Raw genomic sequence first — 23795 nt, 5'->3', positions numbered from 1 at the left:
GGGGAGACCTAGGAGGGAATGGCTGCAGAGACGGCAGCAGAGATTAGCTTGGTGGCGGAGGCGGCAAAAGCTCCTTGTGAGGGCCCTCCTGTTGGCCAAAAGAGCCCAGCCTGTCATTTGGGTGGCAGGAGGGCCCACAGAAGCAGCTTTTGCCACCTCCACCGCCATCCTGGATGGCAGGGGCCGTCTTAAGGTGGGGTGGGGGAGAAGGTGTGGCAGGGGGCCGGATCGGCCCGTGGGGGTTAGAGGCAGGGAGAACTAGCACACAGATGCTCGGCGCCGGCCCAGATAGTAATAATAGTTGTGCTAACCCTTCTTCCTAGACCCTGAACAAGGAGGTGCAAATGTCACATAGACTCTTTTTGATGCATGTAATATGCAATGACTGGCTCTGTGGTGTATGTTTGATTTTCTGGACCATAAATGTGCCCCCAGTGCTGTCCTTAGGGCAGGGCAGGCAGGGCAACCACTCTGGGCCTCTCTTTTTTACCCACCATTACAATTTAGTGGAAGGGGGTCCCATACTGGCTGATTTGCCTCAGTCCCTGCACCCTGCTAGGGATCTCTAAGGACAGCCCTGTGTGCCCCTTACAGCTATTGTAAGGAAAGGTCCAATAGACATAGGTACCTGAAGGCGAATATTAACAAACTGCAGGAGAACTAAATTTTGTGTGTGAGCACATCTGTGAAAGCAGAAGGAAAGGAATCCATAGCATCACAGTGTACCCAGAGAACTTGATAGAGTAGCCCAGGGATAATTTAAAAAGAAACATCTGGATGAACTGCCCATGTGTAACGCACAGTATTCAAAGTCTCATAACTTTAGAAAACTTACCAGATGCTCAAGCATTTTCTTCTTTGTGATATATTTTATTGTCTATGCACTAACTTTCCCCCAGCTGTCTCATATGTTTGGAGGAGGTAGTGAGAACAGTTGTCTTTAATCAAGAGGAAAGAGCTGTTATTGCATTCCCCCCATATTTCTAAACATTATTTTTAAAAATTCAAACTTCCAGAAAATATTATACTTTCTGGTAGTCTGGATAAAACTTTCAGATGGGACTTGTGAAATTAAGAGAGATTAACATTTTACTGGTACAAAAATGGACTCAAGACAGACAAATGGATGCATGCCCTAGAAGGCACTTTCCCAAGCACCCTGGTAGTGTATTTGTTCAGTTGCCCCTTATTCTTATTTGCAATGCCTCTTGTTCCCTCGCCACAAATATGGTAGCAGTGGCAACATGGATCCTATCTATCCATCTCATAATCTAATTAGACAGTCATCATATATATGAAATGTTTATCCATTTAAACACTAGGAAGAAAAATTTGTAAAATTAAAGTGGTAATGTAATGTTGGTGAATCAACCATCTGTTATAACATAGTCAGCCCTCTGAGCCCCAGACAGAAAGTAAGCAGTGCCAAAAGTGTCCAGTGGAAGACAGTAGTAGTAATACAGCTACAAAAAGAAAACATGTGATAGGACAGTTATCCAGGATAGCTTATCACATTCCATTAATACTTTCATTATCTCCATTCTGGCAGAGGCTGTTGCAGAGGAGACAGAAAGCTTGTTTCATTTCATAATTGAAAGGTCCCCCTACACCTGCTTTTTCGTTCTCCAATGCTGATGTTCATAGGGAAGGCAGCACACTGTGCAGATTGACACACTGTGTCCATATAATTCCCAGGTGCTTCACTTATATTTGACATGTTTTCAGAAAATGCAGAAGACAACTGGTAGCACGCAAGTGGAATCAATTCAGCAAAGTTACATCATTAGCAGACTCATGTCGTGTTTCTGGATTGTACCAACTGCCCATGTTTTATTCAACAGAGGAGTGTATCGTTCTGGAACAGCCATTGGAGCAATCAAATGAACTGTAGAACTGAGCTGGCTACTTCATCGAAAGATATATGTTTCGTGATATGCAGGAATTTCAGAACATGCTTCAGAGCTCAGAGCCCTATCTCCCATTTCTGCAGGATTTCTATGAAGAGTTCACAACAAATACAAATTACATCCAATGTAAGGCAGCAAGCAAGGCTATAGCAATTCTATCTTGCCGAACTTCCTTACTACCTATTTGCTAGCATAGTTCAGTGCCAGATGAATATAACTCTCACAGTATTTCAAATGCCATGTCATGGGTCTTGGGCAGCCCTGCCCCTCCTTGACTTCTCCGACTCCCCCCGCCCCCCCCCCCAAGCCTTAGGCCTGGTTCAAATGTAACAGGAAACTATTGGTCCCTTCACCTCTAGTTCCCAAACTTGAATATACAAACCTGGGCAATTGCACTTTAATTTAAAAATAGACCCGCCGTTTCCTTCCCCAAACTCCATGTGTCACCTTCAGTTTGTAGTTAGTTTTGTTGGAGGTATGCTTGAATCAGGGAGCACAGTTTGCCTTCACCGCAAACCAGAGTTGATGGACAAAGCTCCTCCCTCACTCTGGCTGCTATTGGCTGCATGGGCTGCCCTTCAGGAAAGAAGGAAGCCCACGCAGCCAGCTCCCCCGCCTCTTTGCAGTCTCGCTGAGAGGCAGTTCTCCATTATGTCTAGAGAGCAGGTGAAGTGGGGCACAGAACCACAGGTCCATTGGACCCAATGTTCTGCGTTACCTATGACCTGGGCCTTACTGTTGCACATTTTGGTCTTCCCTCCAGTAACTTAGTTTTTCATTCAAAGATGCAGTCATTATTCAGTCATGGAGGGGGCTCCAGCTATCACTGCTCAAGGAAGCACTTTGCCCATGGTCAAATAGCAATTTTGTTGTTGCTGCTGGTGGTTGCTGAGAAGCACCTAGGTAAAGTGTGCCGTCGAGTCGGTGTCGACTCCTGGCGACCACAGAGCCCTCTGGTTTTCTTTGGTAGAATACAGGAGAGGTTTACCATTGCCATCTCCCACGCAGTATGAGATGATGCCTTTCAGCATCTTCCTATATCGCTGCTGCCCAATATAAGTGTTTCCCATAGTCTGGGAAACATACCAGCAGGGATTTGAACTGGCAACCTCTGGCTTGTTAACCAAGCCACTTCCCCACTGCACAACTAGGTGGCTGAGAAGCACCTACTCCTCTCTTACTCTGGTACCTCTAGGCATAACTGGTAGTCTGGATGGGACAATGTTCCCCAAACTCCCTGTCAATCAGCAACATCACCGTTTGTTTGTTTGTTTATTCAACTCAGTACAAAAGAATTATGAGATTACCAACTGAGCATAGTTACACTGGGAATAGGTGTTTATAGGAATTCAAGTGTAAGTCCCTAAATAATAATAAGCTGCTAGAATCCACACAGATCAGTACACAATACACAACACATAAAACAAGTACATTTAAAAAAAAAAGGTTAGCGGTCTAATAAAGGAGATAATTGTAAAACATTGATTTCTATCTAATTATAGCTTACATATGTTGCAGAAAATCTATAATCAGGATTCTCTTACAGGAGCTAGAAGTTGATTTCCTGCACTGGGCTTCCTATCAGAGATGTCACTCAGCTGGCAATAGGTATGGGGAAAATGTCTCAGACTGATCTTTATAAATCAAATAGAGAACTTTTTTTAAAAAGTCATCCATAGTTTTTGACACCAAATAAATTGACACTTGTTATAACTTGAGAATCACTAGCCCTGTAGCTAACATTATGCAGATTTACTGCATATCTTCTAGAAATGGGAAAATTGTAAAACAAAACAAAAAACTTCTGGACAACTTTTTTTTAAAAACATTGAATAACTGAAAGAAACACACTCCAGAAGGTTCACTAAGAGTATTGCTGAATTATTTGAATTTATTAATGTAGTAGAGTGATACAGAAACTGCTATCAGTCTGTTAACTGCTGCACACATATGGTTACGCCTTATCAGAAAAACAAATCTACATCTCAGCTACTTGTATACCTCCTATGTCAAAAATAAGCCTGAGCAAAAAGGCTAGGTGGTTTGGCTCTGCAGCCATTTCACACAGCACCTCGGAGTTACAGCACCAATGTTCAGTTAAACACACACCCCTCCCGCACCCCAGTTGCCGGAGACCTTTTGGTATCAAAGGGATGATGACAGCAGGAACAACAGGTTGGGGCAGTTTGTTCAAAGCTGCCTCAGAGTTTAACACATCAAGGGGCAGTTGTAGCATATCCCAAGAAGCTTAGAGCATAGCCTGAGACAACAAAGCCCTACCCATTCATTAGCAAGCATTTCCATGTGCCATTGTGTTTGCTCTGTGGAGTGTCACTGGCAACAATGTATGCCTATGACTAGGAATTTGCACAGAACCGGGGGGGGGGCTCATTGGAGGCGGCGGTCTCACTTTAAGGGTGGGGGAGGGTGCACTTACCCTTCCCTCCACTTTCCCCCCACTGGTGCTCAGTATTTTAAACATCTTATGGGGCAGCAGTGTACTTCCCTGCCGCCCTGTTTGCTCTTTGGCTGGAAGTGGCCGGAAGTAGTTGGTGCGTGTGTGCCCACCTGGCACACCGCACATCATGCTCACGCACATCAGGTGAGTGCGCGCTTGCGACAGGCACGCTCATGATGGACACGTTCACAATGGACGCATGCATGCCAGCTACTTCAAGCCACTTCCGGCCAAAGAGTAAATGGGGTGGCAGGGAAATATGCTGCTGCCCCATAGGACATTTAAAATACCGGGCGCCGGTGGGGGAAAAGTGGAGGGAGGGGTAAGTGCACCCTCCCACACCCTTAAAATGAGACACACACACCCGCCTTCAAACTTCAAACCCCCCAGTGTTCAAACCTGTTCGGAGGCCCGTAAAAGGGCCTCCAAACAGTTTTGTGTGCATCCTTTCCTATGACATCGCTAGAAATGAATGACACAGCTCCTCCTGTCTCCATGTAATGCTGTGCACCTTTATAACAAATCAGAATACATATATGAGTGATTCATCGCTGTATCATATAGGAGCTTATTTGGCACTTTGAAAGGAGCAAACAGTAGAGGTGCTCATGAAATGAATTTTTCAATTTGTTTCAAATTTGAATCAAATTCTGAAAATTCATTTTGAATTCAAGTCAGATTTGAATTTGGTCTGAAAATTTGATTCAGATTGAATTTGAATCTATTCAACCCTGTTTTGGCACCTTTTGAAACCAATCACAGGGCCTGAGTGATTTTAAAAGGTGCCAAATGGCTCTTGAATCAAATTTGAAACACATTTCAAAAGTTCATTTTGAATTTGAATCTAATTGCCCTTTTAAGGGGTGATTTAATTTTAATTCGAATAGCTCAAATCACCCAGAATCAGGGCAAATCGATTCAGTTTTGAATTAATTTGTACATCCCTAGCAAAGAGTAGCAGAACTCCCACCTCTGTTGTTTCAGAGATATTTTCTGTTTTCCCTCTTATTAATTGACATGCTGAAGAGTGTGTTCCCCCCCTTTCCCAGTACAAAAGAAACTCTTCTATGAACATAAAAAAGGTTATCAATTTTACTTTCTTATACTTGACAGTAAATTTGACAACATTTGACAGTCCTTCTGTTCTCTTTCTTATCCCATGGGGACTTTGTACAGGACTATGGGGAGATCAGGAAGAACTCACAGAGGAGAAAAATGCAGTATGGGTGTACTTTGTAGGATTGCGTGGGTAAGCTCCCAGAAAAATTCTTGAGATGTCAGTGGAATGTTATAACCACAATTCAACACAGTGTCAAGCACATATTTATTTCAGTCCAAGTACTGGGTTGTGGCTGTTATGCTTAATGTATCTGAAACAATGGACCATTGAATTAGTACGTTTAGCCGTGTAATTCAGGGGCCTATGAAAAAGTTTCTGTCTGGAGTTCAAATATTGATTGTAAATCATTAGCCTGCAAAGAAGATTCTGAAAAACTGTAACCACTGAGGGCATGAAGAACATTGTGACAATCATTTTATGTATTTAATGATCTCATGTCTGAATCTTTTCAATAGAAACAAAGGTACAAATAACACATTTGTCTCTCATAGAAACTGACTCAGTTGTCTAACATTCTTGCTTGAATCATAAATAAATGAAGCACTCCTAAGTACACTTTATCTATTGTTGACTTATTCAGACACTTATTTCCTATTAATCAGGTTGAATATTAATTCTAGATGACTGATTCTTTTTACAACAGGCAGAACATTAAGTGTGAGTGATTCAGTGATTATGTTGACATATGAAATCACTCTCGGCAACAAAACTGCATAAACTAGACTGCCCTAGTGTTGATGGCATTCAAAATGCTGAAACTCATTAGCCCATTAATTGGGCAAATTGTGCCAGTTTTGTGAAACAACCTATAATTCATATCTATTCATATTCTTCATGCAAGTGTGTGTGTATCTTGCTCACTCGCTCTCAACATGAACATTTCTGTCTAGTTTTCTTTCAGTCCGGGAATGAAACAGAATTACTGGCACACACTAATTCAACATACTTTGGGGGCTTAAACCCTACTTAAAAATTCAATTGTGTACCGGTTTCAAAAACCCCATGAGTGCAATTTTTCTTCCCAGAAAGCACTGTCATGAGCAGAAGGGTAAATTTCTTCACAACTCAAGCAAGCTGAGCAATCCAAAGTTGTCAAAAGTAACCTATATATACACTCACAAGCAACCCAGATAACTAGGGGGAAAGGTAAATTTTGGCAAGGTAAATTTAGAAAAAGAGTGCCTTTGAGACCAATCGCTGCACCTGAACTTTCGTAAGGAGATGACCACTCCTGGAATGTTGACTTTGTATAACATCAATCTGGATCAAATAAAATAAAAGGGGATAAACTGCTGCATGGAGATGGTGCTTAAGAAAAAGACAGCAAAATTAGCTTCTATTTGAAACGATGGCTGAAACAAAACTACTGATACATGTTGTGTTTCAGTGGCAGCTGGTTCCTGCACCTTGTAGTCAAGGCTTTTTCTCCTCCTTTCTGAAGCATATCACCATAACAACTAATGAAGTTCAGAATCTGGAACATTATGATGTATCCAAAAGTATCCCTTGTGAAAAGCTATGAAGATTATGATCCTATAAAAGAAGAATAGGGGCAGAAAGCCAAGTCTCATTACCAGCACATTTTGAAGCTGTAGCAAATTGGAACTACATTAGTTCATCCCCAAACAATATGGGCAACTAATAGTTCTTCTTTACCGAAGGACGGCCCGCACAGCCAATTGGGGAGGGAGAGAGGGGGAAGTTTCCTTCTTCAGCTCCAGTTCAGTCAAATGCAGCCTTCAGTGCTGCATTCGGACAAAAAAGGAGGCTCCCTAGACCCTTGGTTTGGGAGCAGCTAAACCTCACTCCTAACCGAGGGTTCAAATAGGAGTCTCATCAGTGTGACCTCAGGTCGTGCTGCTGATGGGACTGGAGGTGACTGGGCTAGGACAAAACAGTAAGGAAACCATGTGTCTCTCCAACTCCAGTCCCTGTTATAGAAACAGAGATAAGAAACCTTATCTATAAGAAACCTTATAAAATATTAATTAATTAATTATTATTAATAATTCGATTTCTATACCGCCCTTCCAAAAATGGCTAAGGGCGGTTTACAAAGAGAAATAACAAACAAATAAATAAGATGGAGATGGAGAAATAGAGATAAGAAACCTTGTATGCTGTCTTGGAAAGCAGACAAGTATTCTGAACATCAAATGATTTCAGGTAGGTTGGGGTTTTTTTTAGAGGTTCTGTCCCAACTTAGGTTCAAGGCAACCAACAGATTTTAGCTTCCGCTTCAGTTCTGGTTCACTGAAACAATATCTCTGCAACAGTTTTGGGTTTGTGTTCAGGTAACTTCCTGTCTACCATGTATCTAATGACAGAGGAGTTAAGAATCCTAAAGGTAAGATTCTATTGCCTGAAGCATATCACTGCACAATAAATGATCTTCTGCTCCTCACAGCACACAGAAGCTATTCAACAAACCTGCCATGTGAACACTATGCTAACATTCTGAACTTGAGATAATATTTGATAAGCACATTCTGCAGATAATAAGAATGTTCTGACTCATTGTGCAACCTGTGTGTCTTCGACTTACTCCCACTTCCCATAGATGTTCCTCTTTTTCTATGGACCAGTTCATATTGCTACATTGTGTTACAATTCCAGAAGGCACAATTATGTCACCACATAGAGAGAAGCTAGTATGAATTAGTTGTACACATGGGCATTTGGAAAAGGGGCCTGGAGCACTCTATCTATCTATCTATCTATCTATCTATCTATCTATCATATTTCTATACCACCCAATACTTGTGACTCTGGGCAGTTTACAAGTAAACCTCCCTTAGGAGGCTAGGCTACAGCATCTGGGGCTCTTTACTTTGGAAAGAGGCGACTAAGGGGAGACATGATCAAAGTGTCTAAAAAATTATGCATGGAGTGGAGATTGAGGACAGAGAGAATGTTTTCTCCCTCTCTCACAACGCTAGAACCAGGGGTCATCCCATGAAACTGAAGGTAGGAAAATTTAGGACCAGCAAGAGGAAGTACTTTTTGACACAGCGCATAATTAATTGATGGAATTCTTTGCCACAAGATGTGGTGACAGCCACTAGCTTGGATGGCTTTAAAAGGGGCTTAGACAAATTCATGGGAGACAGGTCTATCAGTGGCTATAGGCCACCTCCAGCCTCAGAGGCACGATGCCTCTCAATACCAGTTTCAGGGGAGCAACAGCAAGAGAGAGGGGCCATGCCCTCTGGTGGGCCACTGTGTGAAACAGGATGCTAGAATTGATAGGCCTTGGGCCTGATCTAGCTGGGCTGTTCTTATGTTCTTATGACTAAACCTTAGACCTTCTGCATGCAAGCAGATATTCTACAACTAATCTATGGCTCCATCCCCTAATGGGAATATCTTACAGTAGACAGCACTCACATAGGCATGCATCCAAATGCAAACCAAGGCAAACTTTGCTTACAAAGGGGGCAATTCATGCTCACTACCATAAGACCAGCTCTCCACCCCTATATGTTTCTTATGTTTAGGCAAGGACATGGAAATACTGGAACAAATTTAGGCACTTCAGAAAGATGCAAGTTTTCAACATCAGACACGAAAGCAAAGCATTAAGGAAAACAGAAAGCAGCCAAGTCACTTCAACAGCTGTGTAAATTTAGCAACACACAGCAATGAGGCCAGGAGAGTAAATTCCATTTTCCCTCAGTACAACAAGCTACAAGCCAATTTTTAAATGGCAACAATCTTACAACTTTTCTATTAAAGAAACTCTTAATTTTTTCCCTAAGGCTTAAAGACTAGGTTATGAAGCTAGAAAGCTGGGAGGCATGTGAAAGCTATCCAGTGTATTCTACACAGCATCACATCACATCTTAGGAAAATATTGTAAGTGAGTTCCCTCTTTAGGCCAAGGTGCACAAACCAAAGAAACTGAGAGAGGTGGGGAGATGAGACCCTCAGTGACATGGTAGACATGTCCCACTTCCTAGTAATCAATGAGTATAATCAATATTGTCATAAATATATGTGATGCCTGCATAGTGCATATGCACTAGGAAACATGATAATTAGGAATATAATCACATATCATGTAGATAAGGTATTAATGTAACTAAAAATATTAATGAATTATTTAATAGTAATTTTATGCTAGCTTGGCAGAAATTAAACAAGGACATGAATTATTGGGGGGAAACTAAACTTTAATATATTGGGGAGAATAGCAATTGTAAAAATGAAAGTTCTTTCAAAACTTAATTTTTTATTCCAGTCTCTTCCAGTCGAAATTCTCAATAAGGTATTAAGATCATGGCAAAAGAGAATTGAAAGGTTTGCTTTAATACAAAAACACTGAGACTTGATAGAAAGCTATTGTATAGACCTCAAACACAGGGTGGATGGGGACTCCTTAATTCAAAGTTCTATGATAAAGCAGCTCTATTAAATTATATGTTTGCATTTATCATGGAAGATTCATCAAAGCAATGGATACAAAGAGGAGATGCAAGAATCAGAAGAATTTCTAAGACAAATACTTTCCTGCCCAAATACATTAAAAAATGTTAGAGAAATTAAGAATGTATTCTCTAGAAATATGTTTCAGATATGGAAAGAGAAATATACAGTATTGATGGGAGACACTTCTCCTTTAACACTTTTATTAACATATTTAGATGCTGGGGTAGATAATTATGAATTATGTTATTTGAGGTTATTGAAGCAGAATGACTTCTATAGGATAAGAGATTTTTATATAGTAATAAGAAGTTATCTAAGAAGGAAGAAACCAAATTCAGACTGAACCAAGGGTATGCATGCCAGTTTTGTCAAACCAATCGGCTGGGCCAGTCAGTTTGACAAGCCAGCTTCAACCGGTTCGAAGAGGTTCACAGTCAGGCTGCTCATACAGGGCCGGTTTGCAGCAGTCCGGTTTGATCATGAACTGGTTCTGCACATCCATAGTTTGGATTTGTTAGACACCGAGGCTGACATTTTGTGCAACGGTACCTGTAAGGTTGTGCTGAACAATTTATGCAAGTGCACAAATGCAAAAATTGCACAGATGCCACATTACTAGGCTGATTACTGTTGTGCAGTATGTCAGCCTGGGAATTTTGGAGGAGATAAACTGAATCTGTACAATAGAGGTGGGATTCTCTTGAACCCCAACAGAACCAGAAAGTGGCTTCACACAATCTGCCACAAGTAAGGAAAGCAGGGAAATGTTGGGATCCAGTAGTACGTGCTGGGATCCAGCAACCCACAAAGTCTTGTTTCCAAGCCTTCTGCCCAAGATTCACCCAACTTCTGCCTGACTTCTGTAACCAATATAGGTAGTCAGGTGAAGAATCTTAGGAGAAGGTTGGGCAGCAAAAAATTATTAAAAATGCAACAAACAAAAACAGACCACAAGGCTCTAGGAAAGGTTGCTCTATCATTATGGCCCCTCCATTCATCTCAGAAAAAATATCAGGGCACTTTAAAGTATCTCAAAAAAGCCATTTAAAAAGTGGAAATAACACTGGCATAATTTGGGCTAAGCAGGGGAAAACCTGAATCGTGTATGGAGTGCACCGCTATATCCCGCAGGGACTTTGAGGCAAATCCCCCCGATGTGTGAACACATACACACCACTCCTGGGGTACTTGAAAGTATATTTGCTGTCTGGAAACGGGCCTGGTTGTCTTCTGTGAGAAACAGGGTCTGGACTGGAATTTGAGTCTGACCCAGTAACACTGGATGTTCTTATATTCTTAATGTATGCACAATCCTTCCTCAGAAAAAATAGAAAAGTAGCTAATGTGAAGTATGTGATGTAAGCATTCTTACTTGGAAGCATTCGATTCAATTGAGCTTACTCCCACTTGGTATACATATGACTTCAGCCTTAGGATTTTAAGGCACTATTTTTTCAGACAGAGGCTAGTTCCAAAAGATCAGTCATATGCAATGCATTGCTCAGCATCATGTTTTATTATCTTTGATTCAAGAGCCAAAATTCCTTATTCTGCTTGTTATCCTTTAGCTGATTATTCAACCAACTGAAGCTTGCAATCTAAATATTTTCAAAGCTTGGAATTAACACCAGAAGAAATGGTCAATCTTGCATGAACACCCAGTGATAAAATTCAAAGTGTTTGTTTCTCACAGGAAACAGGTGGAGCACTGATTAGTTCTTCTTCTGCCTTGCTGACTCAGAGATCTAGCCAGGAATGAAGCAGTCTAGGGGTTAGTTATTAGGGATGATTGAGAAACTTCTGCTGTTACAGGATGCAACAAAACAAACTTCAACAAATCACCAAAAATCAGCCCTCTGCCCACCAACCCCACACCGCTCTAGGCCACCCCTTTCCCCCCAACATGAAGCAATACACCTCCATTATACGTTATGGGTAAAAACCTTAAAGACGTGTGAACTTCAACAATTCACCAAAAATCAGCCCTTTGCCCAATCCCCCTGCAATTTGGGTGGTAGTTTCCACCCATCAGGCACTACCACCCCACCCCACTCTTCCACCCCAGATCCCACTTTATGCCCCAAATCTGCCCAAAGACACTAAAACTTCAACAATTCACCAAAAATCAGCCCTTTGCCCAATTTCTCTGCAATTTGGGTGGTAGCCTCTACCCATTAGGCACTTAACTTAAACTGAGTAGTACCCCACTGCCTTGCAGGTGGGAGTGGGGTGTAGTTGGCACATGGCAGTTGGCAGCACTGTTGAAAAGACAGTCAAAATGAATAGAAGAAATGAAGGTATGTAAGGAATCCTCATAAGAATTCATTTAGTGAAAGTTATTATACACCAAAGAATCCAAACACTTGAAAAATAGTGACCACACATTTTGCTCCATAACTCTATTTCTATGAGGGCTAGAGCTTAGCTTTTTTTAAAAAAATGAAAGCTGGGAATCTGGGGGGATTAATAGGAGGGATCCGAAACTCTAATTGATTTGTACCCAAATCAAAGGACCACAGGGTCCTTTGACCACAGCCAAAGGACTACAGGGATGATTTGTTTTGTCTCCAAATCACCCGAATCAGCTAGATTCGGGTACAAATTGATTTGTACCCGAATCAATTTGCACGGCCCTACTATATATCTCAAATTCTAAATGTATCTTCATAGAGATTTTCATCCTGTCATTTGCCCCGCAAAGGGCTCCCCAAAGGGCTTTACAATACTCAAGATAAAATATAACACAACAAAATCACAACTTTAAAAGAATGAAAACAAAACAAGAATCAAAGACAAGATGAAGAGCAGGAACAAAAACTGAGCAAATGCCTGACAAAACAAAAATGTCTTAAACAGGCATCTAATACTGTCATTTATAGGATGCTATGTACAGGTTTGCCCTGCTTGGAAACATTGGTATTTTTCTCAATGCAAAGTTATTTGATCTGGTTGTTTGGCCAAGGTATGGCTGGGCTGATCATATGTGTTATAATGACACATCTCTGTCTTCAAGAGAAAGCACAGACATATCATCCCTGTCTGGTATGTTGGTGTTGCTTTTGTGCTCCAGGCAATGCAATGAACATTCCAAAAGCTGGTAGGTCTAGTCAGGGGATTTCCTAGGTTTCATTTGTTGTGGTGTGTTCAAGGGGAAACCACTGTATACAGCTAAAATCATTGTTCCTTCAGTGCCTTGATGACTGCCATCTCCTGCTTGTCCACCCACACAAGGAGATCAAAAACCATTTAGTGGGGTTTTTTTGGCATAAAGGATTTTTGCCATACTGGATCATAATAACACTGTATTGCAAGTTGTTTGATGCACTAAAAGTAATGCTATTTGGCTGCCACTGTTTAAAGTGGCTAAAGGTATTTGCATTAGAAAGTATTCTTGCATGCTCTCAGCTCTCTGGAGAGCATTAGTTACATTTCCAGCATCTCACAAACTCACAAACTAATAAGAACATAAGAACAGCCCTGCTAGATCAGGCACAAGGCCCATCTAGTCCAGCATCCTGTTTTACACCAGATGCCTCTGAGGAGCCCACAGGCAAGAGGTATATGCATGCCCTCTCTCCTGTTGTTGCTCCCCTGCAACTGGTATTGAGAGGCATCGTGCCTCTGAGGCCCACAGCTACCAGACTAGTAGCCATTGATAGACCTGTCCACCATGAATTTGTCCCTAAGCCCCTTTTAAAGATAGCTCGGATATTCTTTCCCAAACAAAAGCTATTTTGTTTTTTTTTAAGTTATCACTCTGTCCTAGTGTCTTTTACTGAGGATTTTCACTTGGGATTATCCTGTTAAGAGAAACCAAGAAAGAGACAGAGGGTCCAGAGGCCAATGTCACTTTATAATCATTGCTAGAAATCAACCATAAGCCGTCCACTCTCTCAGAAAAGACACAACACTGCCTCCAAAAGTGAGGGCACACAAACACAAACTGGATGTATTTTGCAGGGGCGTAGCAAGGTTGGAGTGGGCCCAGAGACAAGATTTTAAAATGCCCCCCCCCAAAGTCCAGGGCCTCCGCACACCCCAGGCCCCCAAGAATTTAAGTCTGATATTCCAAAATAAGTATGCTGCCTGGAAATACATTTCACTGAATACACACACGCACACGTCACAATATATAGTGATATACATTGAGTACTATACATTTGTTTTACTTTTAATGCCTAGAACACACTAGAAAGATGAATGATTAAAATGGCCCCCTCGCTGCAGATTAGCAAAGGAGACTTTCAACCATGCAGGGTGAGCCTATGTTTGTTTTCTCAGAATTCTGAACAAATTCAGTCAAGTTCGATTCCAGGAGGTTTTTCACACGAGGCTTTTAAAGCCCTTTAAGACACATCTCCTCTGGAATAGAGATGCTGCATTCACATGTTGGCCAGATTTACCCTGAAGTCCCTGCAAGTTATTGGGGAGCAGTTCACACACAAGAAAAATAAAATAAAATAAAAGCACAAGACATGCTTCACAGTTCTCACTCAGACCTTCTGGGTTGCAAAACAACTTGAACATAAGTGCATTTATAAATGAATGAATGAATGAATAAAATAAATATAATACTGTTTCTTCCAGAAGTTTTTGTAATTTTCTGCCATGAAACAAGCCACTTACAGGACTTTTTAGATAGTTTTTTTTAAGCCAGCAAATTTTCCAAGCTGTTTAAAAATAAATATTCAGACACTTCTCAGTCCCTCCCCCCGATATCAAAGCCCTATGGCAAGCAGATGCCTATATATCCGGGGCGGGGGGAGGTAACCACAAAAAGGAGTTCACACTCTACCTGGCAATGCTGGCCTGGGTTAAGCAGGGCAGCAAGGGGTCTGCTACAGTGGTGGCCACTCTGGCTGCCTCCTCCTTCCTGGCTGGCTTGGTCCCAACTGGAGTTCAGGCTTCACAGAGGCCTACACGAGGCCTCCGTGGAAGCCCCGCCCACCCACCAATCAGCTGAGAGGCGGGAGAAAAGGAGCTCTTTGCAGCTTGTCTGCTGCTTCCATTGCGGGCCAGGAGAACAAGCAGTAGAGACGGCGAACAGGGCAAGTGGCTGAGGGGCCTTGGGGCTGGGCAGGGGGCAATGGGGAGTCATGTGAGGTGCCTCTGGGGGGCCCCTCCAGGCAGTGGGGCCCCCAGACAACTGTCTCCCCTTGCCCGACGGTTGTTACGCGCCTGGTATTTTGGATAGCAGAGAAAGGTGGAGCAGTAAAACACATTGGAGAAGGTGGAGTAGTAGGACAGATTTCTGAATTTTTCAAAAGTACAGGTGTGATGTCAGAACAGCGATATTCATGGAGACAAACATGTTTAAACATATGGGATATCTTTTATGTTCTACAGAATTCTTACACTAGGGGTGTCATGTGGGCACTATGCAGATACTGCCATGTTGTGATATTTGTTTATTTGTTTATTTATTTATTTATTTATTTGATTGATTGATTTCTATACCACCCTTCCCAAAATGGCTCAGAGCGGTTTACACAGTGAAATAATAAGTAAGTAAGTAAGTAAGTAAGTAAGAAAGAAAGATGGATCCCTGTCCCCAAAGGGCTCACCATCTAAAAGAACCATAAGATAGACACCAGCAACAGTCACTGGAGGTACTCCAGTTACTCTCCCCCTGCTAAATAAAAGAGAATCACCACGTTCAAATGTGCCTCTTTGCCAAGTTAGCAAGGGTTAGATTGCGGCAGTCCCTCCTGGAAATCATAGTGGTAGAATGGCTCCACCAGGTAATCGTAGCCTGAGAGAACCAAGTGGTTCACCCAAGTGGTTCACCCAAAACTGTGCCAAGTGTTCTCAGGACTGCCTGCACGTATTTGGTGGCAGGGAGTACTTCACTGTAAGACTCCCTGTGCAGCCGAGACATACTTGACATTCTGGGCTAGTATCTGAACACTCTGAGGTGTTCTGAGTGTAGATTCTCTGGTAGCAAATGAGATTTTCAATACAAACCATGAATCCACTCTCATTTGCTATCAGAGAATCCACACTCAGCACACCTCAGAAACAACAGAACCCTGCACCCCATGGGATAGAAACCCATGGGGGTGGCTGGCACCCTCTGTTCATTACACCACCACTCACTCTGGGCCACCCCAGCACCCCCCCCATGCAGTTATGGGGCTGCTGAAACCTACATGATTCCCTATGGAGAAAAACCTTAAAGATGCATAAACTTCAACAATTCACCAAAAATCAGCCCTTTGCCCAATTCCTCTGTAATTTGGGTTGTAGTCTCCACCCACTAGGCACTACCACTAAACCCCACTCTTTTGGCCCTGGGACCCATTCTTTTGATCCAAATCAATTCAGATTGGGATTCAGATTAATTTGGAACCAAATCGAATCTGGGGTGATTCAGATAGGCCAGATTTGGAACCCAAAACAAATCAGGAGTGTTTCGCTTCAGATCCGAATCGAAACACCAAAAATCCAAATTGCACACCCCTAATATATAGACAATCTGCAGCTTAAAAAACCCCCAAAACTATCCAGAGAGTGGAAGTTCAGAGGGAGGAGGTGAAAAAGAAGATGCATTTGTTCAGTACTTTAGCCCTATTCAGACAGTCCCCCCTCTACAAAGCACTCAAGTTAACATCTCTGAAAGTGGGAAGGAGGTTCCACTCCAAGCTGTCACCCATCCTTTCTCTCCAGCTGCTCATGGTTACAGTGGACATCTGCAGAGGGACTCACTGCAGCCATGAGGGAAGATGTTTCCATGACTGGCAGCCTAGATCTCTCCGAGCTGCCAATCACAGAAGTGCCTTCCCTCATGGTTACAGTGGGTCCCTCTGCAGACGATCACCACTGTAACCATGAGAAACTGGAGAGAGGGGGTGAATGACAGCTCTAGGGCTGGGGCGGGACTTCCTACCTACTTTCAGAGCAGTAAGCTTGAGTGCTTTGGCGAGGAAGGGAAACATCTGAATGGGGCTTTTGTTAAATACAACAAAATATAGGGTTTTTGTTTTAAATAAAGTCCCGCTGAAATTAAAAGGACTAAACTAGTAATGACCAACTGTCCTCATTTATTTCAGGTGTGCTTAATCGTAACTAGCTCGTCTAGGCTGTGCCCACTGTATCCAAACAAAGAGCAGAAAGTGAGCCTTTTGAATTAGATGTCCAGTTAAAAATGCAATATATGCTATTGTTGCTTCCTATTTCTTAACATCAAAATGTTGTGCAGAATTGCTGGAGAATGTTTTACTTATGCCATTATTCATAAGAATCTATTATGAATAAATCCACATAACATGGAATGCATTATTTTGGCACCCTCCAGTGATTACTATTCCCCCACACTCACTATGATGGGATATGTCTCTGCCTTTGGATTTTCTCACTGATAATGGCTAGATTTCTTTGAAGTCCTGACAGCAAAGCAGTAGTCTGGGGCATTCTGCCTCTTCGGGGTCAGTTCAGCCGACCAAATCAGCACACTGAAAATTTATATTGAGTGAATAAAATAGCTTCAATTTATAATTGAAACAACATGGATATTGCTCTGTTCAACCCACAGTATTAATTTGCTACCCCACCCTTTAGCCTCTCAAGGCCTCCAAGCAACTCACATTATTGTAAGAGAAAAAAAAGTTGTTCTAGTAAGAACTAATCAGCTTACTTTCCTTTCTCTGTCTCTACAACTGGACTAAATTTGGTTCAAACTGAGGTCCACAAGCTAGATCTCTTGCACCTCAAATGTTCACGCACCTGCCATCTTGGTTTGGGGTAGATGACATCATCATAAACTATGCCATTGAGGTTTTCCCCTGTGCCCCTATAGCTGTAGCAAATTTGGTTCAAATCAGTTACACGGTTCACAAGTTAGCCCGCTTGTGCCTCAAAGGTTTACACATCCAACATCTTTCATCAGGGTGGATGACATCATCACAGGCTATGCCATTGACGTGTCCCTGTGTGTCACTCACTGCAACTGTACCAAATTTGATTCAAATTGGTTAGGTGATTCACAAGTTAGCCTACTTGCGCCTCAAATGTTTACTCATCCACCATATTGGATCAGGGTGGATGAAATCATCACAAACTATGCTGTTGAGGTGTCCCAATGTGTCCCTACAACTGTACCTGATTTGGTTCATATTGGTCCATGCGTTGCGAAGTTGATGGTGGAGAGGGACACACGGACACACACATAGAATGCCGGGTGATCTGATAAGCCTACTGGAAAGTAGGCTAATAAATGCAGAACAAAAAATATTTCAATAGATTCTCCCTTGACCAAACAGTTTGACCACTATACAAATTCAAAGAGTCTTCTCTATTCCCCAGGAGATGATTGATGGTTTCTGTTATTGGGTGTGTGGATTTTCAGAATTCTGATATTGTAATTGATCCTATATTGATATTTTTGGAATTTTTGGAAATAATTCTGATCCAATACAGGGTACCCTATATCGATGACATCTGCAGCATGCTTTGGCCGTATTATTCAAATATATCAAATATATAGTGAAAAATCATAGTGATTTTTCTAAAGTGGTTGGTGGGGGGTAAGTTGAAGAACTGATTTTTTTGTTGTTCAGACCAATTGTGTGCCTGTTCTCTGCTTGAAGAATGCAGTTGCCGTGGTGATTCCTCATATGGAAGAACTTTCGGAAGCAAAAGTGGGGGCCAAGAGTCTTGTGTGGCAGAGCACACTGGTCTATTCAAAAGTATTTCATCAAATGTTCTCATGCTTGCCCGCCAATCATAGTGCTTTAGGGGCGGGACACAGATCCTTGCCCAATTGAATTCTTTGTCTTTCTGCTAATGCGCCTAGTAATGTGCTTAGAAGGCTTCTGGTATAGTGTCGCCTTGCCCTATTTCTGTGCTTTTCTTGCTTTATTCTGTTTTGTTGTTCTATCTTCTTTGTGTATGATTTCCATTGCTTCTGCTGCTTGTGTGTGCACTGTACCTGGTTTTCAACTGGGGTGTGTGGTTAGTGTTAGTAGTGATTGCCAATTTTGGCGGGGGGGTGTGTGTTAATTTTAGTGATTATCTCAGACTCCCCCCAACCAACTACTATTTCCTATATACCCTCATACCCCCACCCCCAAGAAATTCTTCTATATTCTTCTATATTCCTTCTTTCTTTTTTATTCCCTTCTGTGTTTGAGTATGAGTTGTGTCTCTGGTGCTAGGCTGTTCTGTCTGTCTGCCTGTTGCCCATTTCTGCAGCAGCGCAATGTTTTATAGCTGCTTCCCTCAGAAACACAAAGTGAGGTTTAACTAAGACTTTATTCAGAAGCAACTCCATGTTCTTCTCGTTCCCCTCCCCTTTTTCTTTCTGACTCCACTCTCTACAAGATCCCCACTGAGACTTCTAAACAACATAACATAAAACATATTGTACAGAATATAACATGCCGTTTCATGAGTACCACACATATAATAGATAAAAATGTTGATTTCATTTCACACTATTTTTATGTATACATGTGCACATGTGTGCATGTGCGTGTGTGTAGCAAAGCACTGCATACATAACACCAACAATGAAGAAGACTGGTTTCCCAACAGCAGTTGGTATAAGGTCAGTAGAGGTAGAGGCAAAGGCAACAGTGTGCCTATGAGGCCTACTTCTTCTCCACCCCCTAGAATCAAGGAGACTTGCTTCCCTGTTTCTGGCAGGGGAGCAAAGGAAGTGGGTGGAGAGTCCAGCACTTCTTCCCAAGTTTGCTCTGAAGCCCCCTTGGAGGAGTTGGGCATTATTGTGGGCTTGGGCAGGAAAAAGAATCCAGTGGCATGCCTGCGAGCTTCCCAAACCAGCATGAGGCATCTTCTTTTTCTGAGGATGAGGTGTAGGAGGTCCCAGCACCTCCTCCTCCTCCTCTCGATCCCCAGGGAAAGCAGGCGTCCCCTCATGGGTTGAAGAGAGCTAGCCTGGTGTGGGACCCATGCAACCTTTGCAAGGTGAAAGTCAGCCATGGCAGGGAGAAGGGGCATCTCAGCACCACCAGGATGCTGCTCCACCTTAAGAAACATCATGCTCTGCCTCTCGAGGCTGCAGGCAGGGCCTCTGTTCATGCCCCCCCCCCCCCGTCAAGCTCCTCCTAAGTCCCTGCTCCACAGAAGCAGCAACCCAAGAGTAAGCAGGTGACTCCTGAGCAGTGGAGTAGAGGGTTCAGTGTTGCTCCAAAGCCAGGAGATATCTCCCAGAATATCAGTGAGATCCTGACTTTGGATGGCCAGCCCTTTACACTGGTGGAGTGCACCAGGTTCAGGTACCTCACGAACCTGGTGATTCCCCAGTATCATGCCACCATGTGGTGCTGTCCTTCTACTAGGGGTGCAGGGAGAAGTTGGAGGTGTGCCTGTGGGAGGCAGAATTGCAGGCCACCATGCATTTCATTTCTGAAATCTGGACATGTTGCATTGGAAATCTGGACAAATTGACTGGACAAGGTGACCTGCTTCTCCCTGATGGCCACTGGTAGGAGAGTGAGGTCCCACTGACGCTGCTGCTTCTGGCACTGGCACTGCTGAGGTCAGATGTTGAGGCTCCATTTTTGAAAGGCTTCAGCCAGCGCTGGGTTCCCATCCTGGCCTGGAATGTTTCTCTCTGCTTTTGCAAGCAGGGAGAGCCGTTCCTGGCCATGCTGTGAACATGGGCCGGCAGAAGTTTACTTGCAAATGGGGTGCATGGCCCCATTTGCTAGTGGGGCTATTCCCCCTGCTTCTGACATCAGACACAGGGGGTGTGGCTGGGTGCCAGGCATGGCCCCTGAGCACAGCAGCCTGGGTTCTTTGAAACCACACACACACACACACACACACACACACACACACACACACACACAATGGAGGCTCTGCCCTGCCACAGTTCCCTGGGATGATGATTTTTCTTCTCTAGCAGCAGCACTGACTGTCAGTGTCAACTGCTGGAAAAGGTGTGGCAGATAATAGTGGACTGGGCTAAGCATTGGCCAGATATTAGGCATGGTTGTGATGGAGTCATAGGAACATAGGAAGTTGCCTTATACCGAATCAGACCGCTAGTCCATCTAGCTCAGTATTGCCTACACTGACTGACAGTGACTCTCCATGGTTGACTCACCTGGAGATGCCAGGGACTGAACTTGGGACCTTCTGCATGCAAGCAGTCACTCTACCACAGAGTTACAGCCCCATCCAGAGATCTCTTACAGTAGACAGTGCTCACATGTAGCCACCCATCCAAATGCAAATCAGGATAGACTCTCCTTAGCAAAGGGGTCAATTCATGCTTGTTAGCACAAGACCAGCTCTCCTCCTCAAGGAGGAATGTGGATACTGACTACATCCAGACTAACAGGGTGCTGGTGCTCAAACTCTATGCTAATACTACGACAGAGGGGCAATTTTCCTCTATCTATCCTTCCCTCCCACTGTGAGTCTTGGAAATATGTCCCTGATGGTTGCACAGTCAGCTTCAGAGGAAACGGAAGATGACAGTAGCCCCTCGGTCATAACACCAGCATAGCATTTAAGTACCAGAACTCAGTTAGTCTGGATGTTAGCCATTAACTCCAATGTAGTCACCACCACCACCATCATCATCTAATGATGATGATGATGATGATGATAACAGCAACAACCTTGATAATAAAATTCAGCCATTCCAGGTCCTAGGGGAGGAGTCGATGTCTGGATAAAACAAACCAGTAAATAACACTTGTCTGACTGTGTAAACAACAACAACAATAATAATAACAACAACAACAACAATAACAAGGAAAACAAGGAAAATAATGATCTAACAAGGAAATAATGATCTGCTATTACAAGTCTAGACCAACTAGAAGAGGTTATTTAAAAAGAATGTACCAAATTTGGAAAGAGAAGCATCCAGACACAGAAATAACAGAACAAAGGCTAGCAGACCAGAGAAGATTCATAATAAGAAATAAAGTATTCACAGGAGTTGAGCTGGAAGAACTGCTAAGAGCAACACAGGCTCAAGATATGGAAGAAGAATTATCACCAATTGAAGAAGTTGCTCAGGCGCAGGTGGAGGAGGTGTTGGAAATCGAGGATGCCACTGTTGCTGAACTGTTTCAAAATCAAAACCAGGCAACCGCCCCTTTGCCTTCACCTCAAAAAAACCCCAAATGCCATTTAACAGAAAAGCAACAAGAACTAAAGCAAAAAATAACTGAACACATGAACCAAACAACCACCAGGGTTCGACTTCCAGCTCTAAAAACAGTTGCCAAAAAACAACTTGCTCAGGCATTAAAAGATGTCAATGCTGCACTTGCAGAAATAACAACCAAGAATTTCCAAGAAACAAACCAACTAATGTACAGTGCAGCAACAATAACAACACAAGAGCTCGGATATAAGATCAGTGGACCTGTCAAAAAAGAAAGCAGTACATCACCTAAATGGAAGATTAGATTAGAAAATAAAATCGCCAGGCTTAGATCAGATGCTAGTAAACTGAAAGATATGAAAGCCAAGAAGCTGAAGAATGAAAACACCAAACAGTATCTGATCCAAAAATACCACCTAGATTCAAGGAAAATTAGAGAAGTCCTGGAAATAATAAAGCAGCAAATAACAGCAGTGTCAAAGAAGATTAGCAGATATGAAGCCAGAATTACACAACATAGGCAGAATCTCCAATTCCAGTCGAATCAGAGATGTTTCTACCAAAGCATAGAAGGAGAAACTGCAAGAAACCTAGAAACACCAAATAAAGAAGAAACAGTGCAATTCTGGCGGAAATTATGGGACAATCCAATAGATTATAATAAAAAAGTAGGCTGGATGAAAGAGGTAAAAAATGTAACCAACAAATGCAAGATCTAATAATAACGCCAGAATTAATAAGTGAAAGAGCAAAGAAAATTAAAAATTGGACTGCGCCAGGCAATGATGAACTGCATGGCTTTTGGCTTAAACACCTAACAAGCCTTCAGAAACAACTATCAAAACAGTTCGATCACATTATGAAAGGCGGTGATATTGAACAATGGCTAACAACTGGGAAAACTCATCTCATCATGAAAGACCCAGCAAAAGGTGCAGTTCCAAGTAATTATAGACCGATCACCTGCCTGCCAACCATGTTCAAATTATTAACTGGAATAATAGCAGATGAAGTGATGCAACACTTATTAACTAACAAACAGCTTCCAGTCGAACAGAAAGGAAATTGCCCAAACACCAGAGGCACAAAAGACCAGCTGCTGATTGACAAAATGATTTTAGAAAACTGCAAGAGAAGAAAAACAAATCTAAGTGTTGCATGGATTGACTACAAGAAAGCCTTCGATTCATTGCCTCACACATGGATACTAAAATGTTTAGAAACAACTGGTGTCAGCAAAAACATTCAGATATTTATTAAAAAAGCAATGAGCAGGTGGAATACACAGTTAACAATCAATGGTGAGGCACTTGGACAGGTTAGCATTAGAAGAGGCATTTTCCAAGGGGACTCACTATCCCCTCCATTGTTTGTAATCGCCATGACCCCACTTTCACAAATACTCAACAAAACAGGCCTCGGATACCAAACATCTAAAACATCAAGTAGAATCTGCCATCTGCTGTACATGGACGATCTGAAGTTGTATGGAAAGTCCCAGTCAGAAATCGAATCACTGCTAAACACTGTCCGTATATTCAGTAGCGATATAGCAATGGAGTTTGGACTAGACAAGTGTGCTGCATTAATAATGAAAAGAGGAAAAATAACAAAAACAGAAAGAATAGAACTGCCCAATGGAAGCAAGATCAAGAACCTGGAAGAGAAAGAACCTTACAAATACTTGGGCATTCTCCAGGCTGATAACATCGCACACACTGAAGTTAAAAGAAAAATGGGAAGTGAATACATCAGGAGAGTTAGAAAAATTCTCAAGTCCAAACTCAATGGCGGGAA

General features: G+C 42.5%; 1 protein-coding gene and 1 long non-coding RNA gene across 3 annotated transcripts in view; one reads left to right on the top strand and one right to left on the bottom strand.

Moving 5' to 3' along the window:
- Window positions 1–23795, top strand: part of ITGB6 (integrin subunit beta 6) — a 115980-nt gene that overhangs the window by 6643 nt on the left and 85542 nt on the right. The window lies entirely within an intron of this gene.
- LOC128329568 (uncharacterized) lies at window positions 1287–2965 on the bottom strand. The gene is made up of 2 exons (XR_008309708.1): window positions 2290–2965; window positions 1287–1995 (listed from the first exon to the last, which is right to left on the bottom strand). It is a non-coding gene; the product is annotated as an uncharacterized LOC128329568 (long non-coding RNA).

This window comes from Hemicordylus capensis, chromosome 1, assembly GCF_027244095.1.
Source record: "Hemicordylus capensis ecotype Gifberg chromosome 1, rHemCap1.1.pri, whole genome shotgun sequence".
In the NCBI taxonomy this organism is placed as follows: domain Eukaryota; kingdom Metazoa; phylum Chordata; class Lepidosauria; order Squamata; family Cordylidae; genus Hemicordylus; species Hemicordylus capensis.
The sequence above is the reverse complement of the archived record's forward strand: the minus strand, read 5'-3'. Positions and strand labels throughout refer to the sequence as shown.